The 14,232-nt window shown below is 47.0% G+C and overlaps 13 non-coding genes across 13 annotated transcripts; all 13 read right to left on the reverse strand.

The window, feature by feature from the left end:
* Positions 1-155: 155 nt before the first annotated feature.
* TRNAP-CGG (transfer RNA proline (anticodon CGG)) lies at positions 156-227 on the reverse strand. Its single transcript has one exon. It is a non-coding gene; the product is annotated as a tRNA-Pro (tRNA).
* A 2,309-nt stretch (positions 228-2,536) lies between these two features.
* Positions 2,537-2,609, reverse strand: TRNAV-UAC (transfer RNA valine (anticodon UAC)). Its single transcript has one exon. It is a non-coding gene; the product is annotated as a tRNA-Val (tRNA).
* A 1,793-nt stretch (positions 2,610-4,402) lies between these two features.
* Positions 4,403-4,475, reverse strand: TRNAV-AAC (transfer RNA valine (anticodon AAC)). Its single transcript has one exon. It is a non-coding gene; the product is annotated as a tRNA-Val (tRNA).
* Positions 4,476-4,861: 386 nt separating this feature from the next.
* Positions 4,862-4,933, reverse strand: TRNAP-AGG (transfer RNA proline (anticodon AGG)). Its single transcript has one exon. It is a non-coding gene; the product is annotated as a tRNA-Pro (tRNA).
* A 441-nt stretch (positions 4,934-5,374) lies between these two features.
* On the reverse strand, positions 5,375-5,447 carry TRNAV-UAC (transfer RNA valine (anticodon UAC)). Its single transcript has one exon. It is a non-coding gene; the product is annotated as a tRNA-Val (tRNA).
* A 385-nt stretch (positions 5,448-5,832) lies between these two features.
* Positions 5,833-5,904, reverse strand: TRNAP-CGG (transfer RNA proline (anticodon CGG)). The gene has a single exon. It is a non-coding gene; the product is annotated as a tRNA-Pro (tRNA).
* A 1,337-nt stretch (positions 5,905-7,241) lies between these two features.
* TRNAV-AAC (transfer RNA valine (anticodon AAC)) lies at positions 7,242-7,314 on the reverse strand. The gene has a single exon. It is a non-coding gene; the product is annotated as a tRNA-Val (tRNA).
* Positions 7,315-8,213: 899 nt separating this feature from the next.
* On the reverse strand, positions 8,214-8,286 carry TRNAV-UAC (transfer RNA valine (anticodon UAC)). The gene has a single exon. It is a non-coding gene; the product is annotated as a tRNA-Val (tRNA).
* Positions 8,287-10,079: 1,793 nt separating this feature from the next.
* On the reverse strand, positions 10,080-10,152 carry TRNAV-AAC (transfer RNA valine (anticodon AAC)). Its single transcript has one exon. It is a non-coding gene; the product is annotated as a tRNA-Val (tRNA).
* Positions 10,153-11,509: 1,357 nt separating this feature from the next.
* TRNAP-CGG (transfer RNA proline (anticodon CGG)) lies at positions 11,510-11,581 on the reverse strand. Its single transcript has one exon. It is a non-coding gene; the product is annotated as a tRNA-Pro (tRNA).
* Positions 11,582-12,918: 1,337 nt separating this feature from the next.
* On the reverse strand, positions 12,919-12,991 carry TRNAV-AAC (transfer RNA valine (anticodon AAC)). Its single transcript has one exon. It is a non-coding gene; the product is annotated as a tRNA-Val (tRNA).
* A 386-nt stretch (positions 12,992-13,377) lies between these two features.
* Positions 13,378-13,449, reverse strand: TRNAP-AGG (transfer RNA proline (anticodon AGG)). Its single transcript has one exon. It is a non-coding gene; the product is annotated as a tRNA-Pro (tRNA).
* Positions 13,450-13,890: 441 nt separating this feature from the next.
* Positions 13,891-13,963, reverse strand: TRNAV-UAC (transfer RNA valine (anticodon UAC)). Its single transcript has one exon. It is a non-coding gene; the product is annotated as a tRNA-Val (tRNA).
* Between the last annotated feature and the right edge of the window lie 269 nt (positions 13,964-14,232).

The raw sequence follows: 14,232 nt of genomic DNA on the forward strand, positions 1-14,232 counted from the left end.
CAGTTGCAAAGAAGTCCGGCACTGAAATTCTATACGCCAAAAGTGGGAAATAGCGTAGAGGGAAAGGAACTTTCTCACCATACACGGCGTCTTATAGCATTGAAAAGAAGAAATGGCCCTATATAATAAGCAGCCTAAAAATAATTCCACAGCATGGGCTCGTCCGGGATTTGAACCCGGGACCTCTCGCACCCGAAGCGAGAATCATACCCCTAGACCAACGAGCCTGATTCCACAGTCGGCATTTTAAGCAATTTCTGATGCGTCTTTCAGAAACAAAGCAGGGCTATTTGGCTGCTCTCTCTCTATGTGAACCACAAAAAGTCATGTTTTCTCTCAGGGTGTTGTTTTTTTCACTCTTGCAAGGAAGGGATCAGTCGATATCCTAGCTGCCAGAGAGCAGAAAAAAGGCGCTGATGAGAACTGCAGGCACTTTCTGGCACTTGTACTCCTCTGCAAGTCCTGGACACTTGCCCCATAGACTTCCACCCCAGATGCAAGGGAGGGCCTGCCAATTCTTGCTCCTAAGACAGAGGCATTTGATTCTTGGATTCAAACACGCTCACTCAGCGCTCGATCAGGCTCGATCAGGCCAGATTTATATGAGTGGCTCGCAGGACTGAAACACTAACCTGGGAGCCCCAGGGTGGCTGAATTTCCAGGATGGCCATTTTTGGGCAAGTCACCTCCTTTCCTCCTGCCTCAATCTAGAATTGGCTGCAAATCACAAGATAGAGTTCAATGTCCGTGTGTACTGCCTACTCCCAGATACCTCTCTGTCTTCCTTATGTAAATTAAAATTCGCAAGGGGGGACCAATGACAATCTGCTCCTCCCACATAACCAGGAAGCCCTGTTGAACATGTCTGCCTGTGTTGTTGCAGGGACAGTGCCTTCTCCGCCCAAAAGGTGGCAGGAGAGCCTCACAACAAAGATGGGATCAACTGCTTAATGAGAAACCAGCACGGCAGTTTGTGTGATGGAGTGCAAATTTAACTGAAGGTGTGCCTGAGGTGTCCCTTCCAGGAATACATGGAATTGTGATTGAGGGCCCAGCCTGATCGTTGGTGGATTTCTCGTCATATGTTACAGGTCCGTGCAAAGATTGTGGTGTGTGGGGAATGCACTGCAAAAAACAGGACGATTTAAGGGTGTAAAAGAAACCTGTCAGAAGTGGGATTTGAACCCACGCCTCCATGAGGAGACCAGAAATCTCAGTTGCACTGAAGATCAAGCTCTCTTGAGTCTGGCGCCTTAGACCACTCGGCCATCCTGACAGCCCTGGGTGTGTACAGATCTGACTCTTCTGACTGCACCTGCCAATGTTTGCACTTACAACGTTCACAGCAATGTCACAAGTGTAAAGACCCCACAATACAACATGGCATGACAAAAAAAAAGCTAGGCACAAGAGCGACCACTGATGGATGCGGATTACTTTGTTTCGTCTTGCAAAAGTAAAGGAAGTTTCCCATGGCTCTCTGGGTTCAAGGACCGCCTCTTCTTAAGCTTGCATTGAGATAATAAGGTTTTAGAGGGTGCACATAAAAGCAGCTCATGCACAGTGTTTCTGCCCGGTCTCGAACCGGGGACCTTTCGCGTGTTAGGCGAACGAGATGACCACTACACTACAGAAACTCACTTGCTGTGTTTTACTGTTAGAGCAAGGTTCCTCTCAAGGGTTCTCTCTACTTCTATTCTGCTGTATCAGCAGCCACTCAGAAAGCGAGGAGCAAGTGTGAAAACTGCAGAGATATCAGCCAACATACTTGCAATTAGACGTATTAAAAATTGACTTATGCAGGCATCGACAGACAAATATCTGATGCCTAAATGCCAGCAAGTACAGCTTGGGAAAGCATCACCTGGGACACACAGAGACTAAGCATGAAGGCAGAAAAAGCATGGTGATCCATGTTTCTTATGAGGTTCAAAATATTTTGTGCAACAATGCGGCGAGTGTAATGAGAAATAGTCAGGCATTGTGAGTTTTGAGTAGGATTCGTATGTATACCTCTGAAAAAGGGCTCGTCCGGGATTTGAACCCGGGACCTCTCGCACCCTAAGCGAGAATCATACCCCTAGAACAACGAGCCGAGGCACACAAGAGTCACCTTTCGCACCGGCTCCGGGGATTATTGGCAGCGAGTTAGTGAATGCTTCACCCAAAGCAAGCAACTGCACATGCTGCTCTCTTCTGCAATATGGTTGCTGTCTTTTCCATGGCCGTCATCGAACAAGAAATTAAAATGCCTCTATCCTTCAGACATTTTGTTTGTTCTAGGTGTATGCTCTCGGTGAGGTCAATAAAACCATTTCTGCTCTCATGCCTTGCTTTCATGAAGTAGGCCCAACCTTCAGTACACAAGGACGTGCAAACGAATAGCGCAAACTATCGTCACTTCTCTTTTTGAGCTGTCACTGATACCCCTGGAGCACAGTACGTCACGCTGGTGAGGGATAGACAGCTTTCATTATCTCAGCTTTCCTATAAATTGAGAGAGTAAATGCAAACTGTGTGAAAAACAGAAAGTTGCTGTTTCTGCCCGGTCTCGAACCAGGGACCTTTCGCGTGTAAAGCGAACGTGATAACCACTACACTACAGAAACAGACACGCTTGCAGGAATCTTCTTGGCATGTAGTGGGCTGGAATGCACAGACCAAGGGCCAATGTCCATGAAGCTCAAAGTTGGACCCTCCTTACCCGATCTCTTTCTTTGGAAGATAGGAACGAGGACCCCTTTTATTCCAAAAGGCGATTTTAAAACCATACCTGAAACCACACTAGAAAAACACTTTGCATTTAATTTTCCTACACTGATGGTCCACCCCAGAAAAGCAGTTGCAAAAAAGTCCGGCACTGAAATTCTATACGCCAAAAGTGGGAAATAGCGTAGAGGGAAAGGAACTTTCTCACCATACACGGCGTCTTATAGCATTGAAAAGAAGAAATGGCCCTATATAATAAGAAGCCTAAAAATAATTCCACATTATGGGCTCGTCCGGGATTTGAATCCGGGCCCTCTCGCACCCGAAGTGAGAATCATACCCCTAGACCAACGAGCCTGATTCCCCAGTTGGCATTTTAAGCAATTTCTGATGCGTCTTTCAGAAACAAAGCAGGGCTATTTGGCTGCTCTCTCTCTATGTGAACCACAAAAAGTCATGTTTTCTCTCAAGGTGTTGTTTTTTTCACTCTTGCAAGGAAGGGATCAGTCGATATCCTAGCTGCCAGAGAGCAGAAAAAAGGCGCTGATGAGAACTGTGGTACTTTCTGGCACTTGTACTCCTCTGCAAGTCCTGGACACTTGCCCCATAGACTTCCACCCCAGATGCAAGGGAGGGCCTGCCAATTCTTGCTCCTAAGACAGAGGCATTTGATTCTTGGATTCAAACACGCTCACTCAGCGCTCGATCAGGCTCGATCAGGCGAGATTTATATGAGTGGCTCGCAGGACTGAAACACTAACCTGGGAGCCCCAGGGTGGCTGAATTCCCAGGATGGCCATTTTTGGGCAAGTCACCTCCTTTCCTCCTGCCTCAATCTAGAATTGGCTGCAAATCACAAGATAGAGTTCAATGTCCGTGTGTACTGCCTACTCCCAGATACCTCTCTGTCTTCCTTATGTAAATTAAAATTCGCAAGGGGGGACCAATGACAATCTGCTCCTCCCACATAACCAAGAAGCCCTGTTGAACATGTCTGCCTGTGTTGTTGCAGGGACAGTGCCTTCTCCACCCAAAAGGTGGCAGGAGAGCCTCACAACAAAGATGGGATCAACTGCTTAATGAGAAACCAGCACGGCAGTTTGTGTGATGGAGTGCAAATTTAACGGAAGGTGTGCCTGAGGTGTCCCTTCCAGGAATACATGGAATTGTGATTGAGGGCCCAGCCTGATCGTTGGTGGATTTCTCGTCATATGTTACAGGTCCGTGCAAAGATTGTGGTGTGTGGGGAATGCACTGCAAAAAACAGGACGATTTAAGGGTGTAAAAGAAACCTGTCAGAAGTGGGATTTGAACCCACGCCTCCATGAGGAGACCAGAAGTCTCAGTTGCACTGAAGATCAAGCTCTCTTGAGTCTGGCGCCTTAGACCACTCGGCCATCCTGACAGCCCTGGGTGTGCACAGATCTGACTCTTCTGACTGCACCTGCCAATGTTTGCACTTACAACGTTCACAGCAATGTCACAAGTGTAAAGACCCCACAATACAACATGGCATGACAAAAAAAAAGCTAGGCACAAGAGCGACCACTGATGGATGCGGATTACTTTGTTTCGTCTTGCAAAAGTAAAGGAAGTTTCCCATGGCTCGCTGGGTTCAAGGACCGCCTCTTCTTAAGCTTGCATTGAGATAATAAGGTTTTAGAGGGTGCACATAAAAGCAGCTCATGCACAGTGTTTCTGCCCGGTCTCGAACCGGGGACCTTTCGCGTGTTAGGCGAACGTGATGACCACTACACTACAGAAACTCACTTGCTGTGTTTTACTGTTAGAGCAAGGTTCCTCTCAAGGGTTCTCTCTACTTCTATTCTGCTGTATCAGCAGCCACTCATAAAGCGAGGAGCAAGTGTGAAAACTGCAGAGATATCAGCCAACATACTTGCAATTAGACGTATTAAAAATTGACTTAGGCAGGCATCGACAGACAAATATCTGATGCCTAAATGCCAGCAAGTACAGCTTGGGAAAGCATCACCTGGGACACACAGAGACTAAGCATGAAGGCAGAAAAAGCATGGTGATCCATGTTTCTTATGAGGTTCAAAATATTTTGTGCAACAATGTGGCGAGTGTAATGAGAAATAGTCAGGCATTGTGAGTTTTGAGTAGGATTCGTATGTTTACCTCTGAAAAAGGGCTCATCCGGGATTTGAACCCGGGACCTCTCGCACCCTAAGCGAGAATCATACCCCTAGACCAACAAGCCGAGGAACACAAGAGTTGCCTTTCGCACCGGCTCCGGGGATTATTGGCAGCGAGTTAGTGAATGCTTCACCCAAAGCAAGCAACTGCACATGCTGCTCTCTTCTGCAATATGGTTGCTGTCTTTTCCATGGCCGTCATCGAACAAGAAATGAAAATGCCTCTATCCTTCAGACATTTTGTTTGTTCTAGGTGTATGCTCTCGGTGAGGTCAATAAAACCATTTCTGCTCTCATGCCTTGCTTTCATGAAGTAGGCCCAACCTTCAGTACACAAGGACGTGCAAACGAATAGCGCAAACTATCGTCACTTCTCTTTTTGAGCTGTCACTGATACCCCTGGAGCACAGTACGTCACGCTGGTGAGGGATAGACAGCTTCCATTATCTCAGCTTTCCTATAAATTGAGAGAGTAAATGCAAACTGTGTGAAAAACAGAAAGCTGCTGTTTCTGCCCGGTCTCGAACCAGGGACCTTTCGCGTGTAAAGCGAACGTGATAACCACTACACTACAGAAACAGACACGCTTGCAGGAATCTTCTTGGCATGTAGTGGGCTGGAATGCACAGACCAAGGGCCAATGACCATGAAGCTCAAAGTTGGACCCTCCTTACCCAATCTCTTTCTTTGGAAGAAAGGAACGAGGACCCCTTTTATTCCAAAAGGCGATTTTAAAACCATACCTGAAACCACACTAGAAAAACACTTTGCATTTAATTTTCCTACACTGATGGTCCACCCCAGAAAAGCAGTTGCAAAGAAGTCCGGCACTGAAATTCTATACGCCAAAAGTGGGAAATAGCGTAGAGGGAAAGGAACTTTCTCACCATACACGGCGTCTTATAGCATTGAAAAGAAGAAATGGCCCTATATAATAAGCAGCCTAAAAATAATTCCACAGCATGGGCTCGTCCGGGATTTGAACCCGGGACCTCTCGCACCCGAAGCGAGAATCATACCCCTAGACCAACGAGCCTGATTCCACAGTCGGCATTTTAAGCAATTTCTGATGCGTCTTTCAGAAACAAAGCAGGGCTATTTGGCTGCTCTCTCTCTATGTGAACCACAAAAAGTCATGTTTTCTCTCAGGGTGTTGTTTTTTTCACTCTTGCAAGGAAGGGACCAGTCGATATCCTAGCTGCCAGAGAGCAGAAAAAAGGCGCTGATGAGAACTGCAGGCACTTTCTGGCACTTGTACTCCTCTGCAAGTCCTGGACACTTGCCCCATAGACTTCCACCCCAGATGCAAGGGAGGGCCTGCCAATTCTTGCTCCTAAGACAGAGGCATTTGATTCTTGGATTCAAACACGCTCACTCAGCGCTCGATCAGGCTCGATCAGGCCAGATTTATATGAGTGGCTCGCAGGACTGAAACACTAACCTGGGAGCCCCAGGGTGGCTGAATTTCCAGGATGGCCATTTTTGGGCAAGTCACCTCCTTTCCTCCTGCCTCAATCTAGAATTGGCTGCAAATCACAAGATAGAGTTCAATGTCCGTGTGTACTGCCTACTCCCAGATACCTCTCTGTCTTCCTTATGTAAATTAAAATTCGCAAGGGGGGACCAATGACAATCTGCTCCTCCCACATAACCAGGAAGCCCTGTTGAACATGTCTGCCTGTGTTGTTGCAGGGACAGTGCCTTCTCCGCCCAAAAGGTGGCAGGAGAGCCTCACAACAAAGATGGGATCAACTGCTTAATGAGAAACCAGCACGGCAGTTTGTGTGATGGAGTGCAAATTTAACTGAAGGTGTGCCTGAGGTGTCCCTTCCAGGAATACATGGAATTGTGATTGAGGGCCCAGCCTGATCGTTGGTGGATTTCTCGTCATATGTTACAGGTCCGTGCAAAGATTGTGGTGTGTGGGGAATGCACTGCAAAAAACAGGACGATTTAAGGGTGTAAAAGAAACCTGTCAGAAGTGGGATTTGAACCCACGCCTCCATGAGGAGACCAGAAGTCTCAGTTGCACTGAAGATCAAGCTCTCTTGAGTCTGGCGCCTTAGACCACTCGGCCATCCTGACAGCCCTGGGTGTGTACAGATCTGACTCTTCTGACTGCACCTGCCAATGTTTGCACTTACAACGTTCACAGCAATGTCACAAGTGTAAAGACCCCACAATACAACATGGCATGACAAAAAAAAAGCTAGGCACAAGAGCGACCACTGATGGATGCGGATTACTTTGTTTCGTCTTGCAAAAGTAAAGGAAGTTTCCCATGGCTCTCTGGGTTCAAGGACCGCCTCTTCTTAAGCTTGCATTGAGATAATAAGGTTTTAGAGGGTGCACATAAAAGCAGCTCATGCACAGTGTTTCTGCCCGGTCTCGAACCGGGGACCTTTCGCGTGTTAGGCGAACGTGATGACCACTACACTACAGAAACTCACTTGCTGTGTTTTACTGTTAGAGCAAGGTTCCTCTCAAGGGTTCTCTCTACTTCTATTCTGCTGTATCAGCAGCCACTCAGAAAGCGAGGAGCAAGTGTGAAAACTGCAGAGATATCAGCCAACATACTTGCAATTAGACGTATTAAAAATTGACTTATGCAGGCATCGACAGACAAATATCTGATGCCTAAATGCCAGCAAGTACAGCTTGGGAAAGCATCACCTGGGACACACAGAGACTAAGCATGAAGGCAGAAAAAGCATGGTGATCCATGTTTCTTATGAGGTTCAAAATATTTTGTGCAACAATGCGGCGAGTGTAATGAGAAATAGTCAGGCATTGTGAGTTTTGACTAGGATTCGTATGTATACCTCTGAAAAAGGGCTCGTCCGGGATTTGAACCCGGTACCTCTCGCACCCTAAGCGAGAATCATACCCCTAGAACAACGAGCCGAGGCACACAAGAGTCGCCTTTCGCACCGGCTCCGGGGATTATTGGCAGCGAGTTAGTGAATGCTTCACCCAAAGCAAGCAACTGCACATGCTGCTCTCTTCTGCAATATGGTTGCTGTCTTTTCCATGGCCGTCATCGAACAAGAAATTAAAATGCCTCTATCCTTCAGACATTTTGTTTGTTCTAGGTGTATGCTCTCGGCGAGGTCAATAAAACCATTTCTGCTCTCATGCCTTGCTTTCATGAAGTAGGCCCAACCTTCAGTACACAAGGACGTGCAAACGAATAGCGCAAACTATCGTCACTTCTCTTTTTGAGCTGTCACTGATACCCCTGGAGCACAGTACGTCACGCTGGTGAGGGATAGACAGCTTCCATTATCTCAGCTTTCCTATAAATTGAGAGAGTAAATGCAAACTGTGTGAAAAACAGAAAGTTGCTGTTTCTGCCCGGTCTCGAACCAGGGACCTTTCGCGTGTAAAGCGAACGTGATAACCACTACACTACAGAAACAGACACGCTTGCAGGAATCTTCTTGGCATGTAGTGGGCTGGAATGCACAGACCAAGGGCCAATGTCCATGAAGCTCAAAGTTGGACCCTCCTTACCCGATCTCTTTCTTTGGAAGAAAGGAACGAGGACCCCTTTTATTCCAAAAGGCGATTTTAAAACCATACCTGAAACCACACTAGAAAAACACTTTGCATTTAATTTTCCTACACTGATGGTCCACCCCAGAAAAGCAGTTGCAAAAAAGTCCGGCACTGAAATTCTATACGCCAAAAGTGGGAAATAGCGTAGAGGGAAAGGAACTTTCTCACCATACACGGCGTCTTATAGCATTGAAAAGAAGAAATGGCCCTATATAATAAGAAGCCTAAAAATAATTCCACAGCATGGGCTCGTCCGGGATTAGAATCCGGGACCTCTCGCACCCGAAGCGAGAATCATACCCCTAGACCAACGAGCCTGATTCCCCAGTTGGCATTTTAAGCAATTTCTGATGCGTCTTTCAGAAACAAAGCAGGGCTATTTGGCTGCTCTCTCTCTATGTGAACCACAAAAAGTCATGTTTTCTCTCAAGGTGTTGTTTTTTTCACTCTTGCAAGGAAGGGATCAGTCGATATCCTAGCTGCCAGAGAGCAGAAAAAAGGCGCTGATGAGAACTGTGGCACTTTCTGGCACTTGTACTCCTCTGCAAGTCCTGGACACTTGCCCCATAGACTTCCACCCCAGATGCAAGGGAGGGCCTGCCAATTCTTGCTCCTAAGAGAGAGGCATTTGATTCTTGGATTCAAACACGCTCACTCAGCGCTCGATCAGGCGAGATCAGGCGAGATTTATATGAGTGGCTCGCAGGACTGAAACACTAACCTGGGAGCCCCAGGGTGGCTGAATTCCCAGGATGGCCATTTTTGGGCAAGTCACCTCCTTTCCTCCTGCCTCAATCTAGAATTGGCTGCAAATCACAAGATAGAGTTCAATGTCCGTGTGTACTGCCTACTCCCAGATACCTCTCTGTCTTCCTTATGTAAATTAAAATTCGCAAGGGGGGACCAATGACAATCTGCTCCTCCCACATAACCAAGAAGCCCTGTTGAACATGTCTGCCTGTGTTGTTGCAGGGACAGTGCCTTCTCCACCCAAAAGGTGGCAGGAGAGCCTCACAACAAAGATGGGATCAACTGCTTAATGAGAAACCAGCACGGCAGTTTGTGTGATGGAGTGCAAATTTAACGGAAGGTGTGCCTGAGGTGTCCCTTCCAGGAATACATGGAATTGTGATTGAGGGCCCAGCCTGATCGTTGGTGGATTTCTCGTCATATGTTACAGGTCCGTGCAAAGATTGTGGTGTGTGGGGAATGCACTGCAAAAAACAGGACGATTTAAGGGTGTAAAAGAAACCTGTCAGAAGTGGGATTTGAACCCACGCCTCCATGAGGAGACCAGAAGTCTCAGTTGCACTGAAGATCAAGCTCTCTTGAGTCTGGCGCCTTAGACCACTCGGCCATCCTGACAGCCCTGGGTGTGCACAGATCTGACTCTTCTGACTGCACCTGCCAATGTTTGCACTTACAACGTTCACAGCAATGTCACAAGTGTAAAGACCCCACAATACAACATGGCATGACAAAAAAAAAGCTAGGCACAAGAGCGACCACTGATGGATGCGGATTACTTTGTTTCGTCTTGCAAAAGTAAAGGAAGTTTCCCATGGCTCGCTGGGTTCAAGGACCGCCTCTTCTTAAGCTTGCATTGAGATAATAAGGTTTTAGAGGGTGCACATAAAAGCAGCTCATGCACAGTGTTTCTGCCCGGTCTCGAACCGGGGACCTTTCGCGTGTTAGGCGAACGTGATGACCACTACACTACAGAAACTCACTTGCTGTGTTTTACTGTTAGAGCAAGGTTCCTCTCAAGGGTTCTCTCTACTTCTATTCTGCTGTATCAGCAGCCACTCAGAAAGCGAGGAGCAAGTGTGAAAACTGCAGAGATATCAGCCAACATACTTGCAATTAGACGTATTAAAAATTGACTTAGGCAGGCATCGACAGACAAATATCTGATGCCTAAATGCCAGCAAGTACAGCTTGGGAAAGCATCACCTGGGACACACAGAGACTAAGCATGAAGGCAGAAAAAGCATGGTGATCCATGTTTCTTATGAGGTTCAAAATATTTTGTGCAACAATGCGGCGAGTGTAATGAGAAATAGTCAGGCATTGTGAGTTTTGAGTAGGATTCGTATGTATACCTCTGAAAAAGGGCTCGTCAGGGATTTGAACCCGGGACCTCTCGCACCCTAAGCGAGAATCATACCCCTAGACCAACGAGCCGAGGCACACAAGAGTCGCCTTTCGCACCGGCTCCGGGGATTAGTGGCAGCGAGTTAGTGAATGCTTCACCCAAAGCAAGCAACTGCACATGCTGCTCTCTTCTGCAATATGGTTGCTGTCTTTTCCATGGCCGTCATCGAACAAGAAATGAAAATGCCTCTATCCTTCAGACATTTTGTTTGTTCTAGGTGTATGCTCTCGGTGAGGTCAATAAAACCATTTCTGCTCTCATGCCTTGCTTTCATGAAGTAGGCCCAACCTTCAGTACACAAGGACGTGCAAACGAATAGCGCAAACTATCGTCACTTCTCTTTTTGAGCTGTCACTGATACCCCTGGAGCACAGTACGTCACGCTGGTGAGGGATAGACAGCTTCCATTATCTCAGCTTTCCCATAAATTGAGAGAGTAAATGCAAACTGTGTGAAAAACAGAAAGTTGCAGTTTATGCCCGGTCTCGAACCAGGGACCTTTCGCGTGTAAAGCGAACGTGATAGCCACTACACTACAGAAACAGACACGCTTGCAGGAATCTTCTTGGCATGTAGTGGGCTGGAATGCACAGACCAAGGGCCAATGTCCATGAAGCTCAAAGTTGGACCCTCCTTACCCGATCTCTTTCTTTGGAAGAAAGGAACGAGGACCCCTTTTATTCCAAAAGGCGATTTTAAAACCATACCTGAAACCACACTAGAAAAACACTTTGCATTTAATTTTCCTACACTGATGGTCCACCCCAGAAAAGCAGTTGCAAAGAAGTCCGGCACTGAAATTCTATACGCCAAAAGTGGGAAATAGCGTAGAGGGAAAGGAACTTTCTCACCATACACGGCGTCTTATAGCATTGAAAAGAAGAAATGGCCCTATATAATAAGCAGCCTAAAAATAATTCCACAGCATGGGCTCGTCCGGGATTTGAACCCGGGACCTCTTGCACCCGAAGCGAGAATCATACCCCTAGACCAACGAGCCTGATTCCCCAGTCGGCATTTTAAGCAATTTCTGATGCGTCTTTCAGAAACAAAGCAGGGCTATTTGGCTGCTCTCTCTCTATGTGAACCACAAAAAGTCATGTTTTCTCTCAAGGTGTTGTTTTTTTCACTCTTGCAAGGAAGGGATCAGTCGATATCCTAGCTGCCAGAGAGCAGAAAAAAGGCACTGATGAGAACTGCAGGCACTTTCTGGCACTTGTACTCCTCTGCAAGTCCTGGACACTTGCCCCATAGACTTCCACCCCAGATGCAAGGGAGGGCCTGCCAATTCTTGCTCCTAAGACAGAGGCATTTGATTCTTGGATTCAAACACGCTCACTCAGCGCTCGATCAGGCTCGATCAGGCGAGATTTATATGAGTGGCTCGCAGGACTGAAACACTAACCTGGGAGCCCCAGGGTGGCTGAATTTCCAGGATGGCCATTTTTGGGCAAGTCACCTCCTTTCCTCCTGCCTCAATCTAGAATTGGCTGCAAATCACAAGATAGAGTTCAATGTCCGTGTGTACTGCCTACTCCCAGATACCTCTCTGTCTTCCTTATGTAAATTAAAATTCGCAAGGGGGGACCAATGACAATCTGCTCCTCCCACATAACCAGGAAGCCCTGTTGAACATGTCTGCCTGTGTTGTTGCAGGGACAGTGCCTTCTCCGCCCAAAAGGTGGCAGGAGAGCCTCACAACAAAGATGGGATCAACTGCTTAATGAGAAACCAGCACAGCAGTTTGTGTGATGGAGTGCAAATTTAACGGAAGGTGTGCCTGAGGTGTCCCTTCCAGGAATACATGGAATTGTGATTGAGGGCCCAGCCTGATCGTTGGTGGATTTCTCGTCATATGTTACAGGTCCGTGCAAAGATTGTGGTGTGTGGGGAATGCACTGCAAAAAACAGAACGATTTAAGGGTGTAAAAGAAACCTGTCAGAAGTGGGATTTGAACCCACGCCTCCATGAGGAGACCAGAAGTCTCAGTTGCACTGAAGATCAAGCTCTCTTGAGTCTGGCGCCTTAGACCACTCGGCCATCCTGACAGCCCTGGGTGTGCACAGATCTGACTTTTCTGACTGCACCTGCCAATGTTTGCACTTACAACGTTCACAGCAATGTCACAAGTGTAAAGACCCCACAATACAACATGGGATGACAAAAATAAAGCTAGGCACAAGAGCGACCACTGATGGATGCGGATTACTTTGTTTCGTCTTGCAAAAGTAAAGGAAGTTTCCCATGGGTCGCTGGGTTCAAGGACCGCCTCTTCTTAAGCTTGCATTGAGATAATAAGGTTTTAGAGGGTGCACATAAAAGCAGCTCATGCACAGTGTTTCTGCCCGGTCTCGAACCGGGGACCTTTCGCGTGTTAGGCGAACGTGATGACCACTACACTACAGAAACTCACTTGCTGTGTTTTACTGTTAGAGCAAGGTTCCTCTCAAGGGTTCTCTCTACTTCTAGTCTGCTGTATCAGCAGCCACTCAGAAAGCGAGGAGCAAGTGTGAAAACTGCAGAGATATCAGCCAACATACTTGCAATTAGACGTATTAAAAATTGACTTATGCAGGCATCGACAGACAAATATCTGATGCCTAAATGCCAGCAAGTACAGCTTGGGAAAGCATCACCTGGGACACACAGAGACTAAGCATGAAGGCAGAAAAAGCATGGTGATCCATGTTTCTTATGAGGTTCAAAATATTTTGTGCAACAATGCGGCGAGTGTAATTTGAAATAGTCAGGCATTGTGAGTTTTGAGTAGGATTCGTATGTTTACCTCTGAAAAAGGGCTCGTCCGGGATTTGAACCCGGGACCTCTCGCACCCTAAGCGAGAATCATACCCCTAGACCAACGAGCCGAGGCACACAAGAGTTGCCTTAAGCACCGGCTCCGGGGATTATTGGCAGCGAGTTAGTGAATGCTTCACCCAAAGCAAGCAACTGCACATGCTGCTCTCTTCTGCAATATGGTTGCTGTCTTTTCCATGGCCGTCATCGAACAAGAAATGAAAATGCCTCTATCCTTCAGACATTTTGTTTGTTCTAGGTGTATGCTCTCGGTGAGGTCAATAAAACCATTTCTGCTCTCATGCCTTGCTTTCATGAAGTAGGCCCAACCTTCAGTACACAAGGACGTGCAAACGAATAGCGCAGACTATCGTCACTTCTCTTTTTGAGCTGTCACTGATACCCCTGGAGCACAGTACGTCACGCTGGTGAGGGATAGACAGCTTCCATTATCTCAGCTTTCCTATAAATTGAGAGAGTAAATGCAAACTGTGTGAAAAACAGAAAGCTGCTGTTTCTGCCCGGTCTCGAACCAGGGACCTTTCGCGTGTAAAGCGAACGTGATAACCACTACACTACAGAAACAGACACGCTTGCAGGAATCTTCTTGGCATGTAGTGGGCTGGAATGCACAGACCAAGGGCCAATGACCATGAAGCTCAAAGTTGGACCCTCCTTACCCGATCTCTTTCTTTGGAAGAAAGGAACGAGGACCCCTTTTATTCCAAAAGGCGATTTTAAAACCATACCTGAAACCACACTAAAAAAACACTTTGCATTTAATTTTCCTACACTGATGGTCCACCCCAGAAAAGCAGTTGCAAAGAAGTCCGGCACTGAAATTCTATACGCCA

This window comes from Triturus cristatus, chromosome 10 (assembly GCF_964204655.1).
Source record: "Triturus cristatus chromosome 10, aTriCri1.1, whole genome shotgun sequence".
In the NCBI taxonomy this organism is placed as follows: Eukaryota; Metazoa; Chordata; class Amphibia; order Caudata; family Salamandridae; genus Triturus; species Triturus cristatus.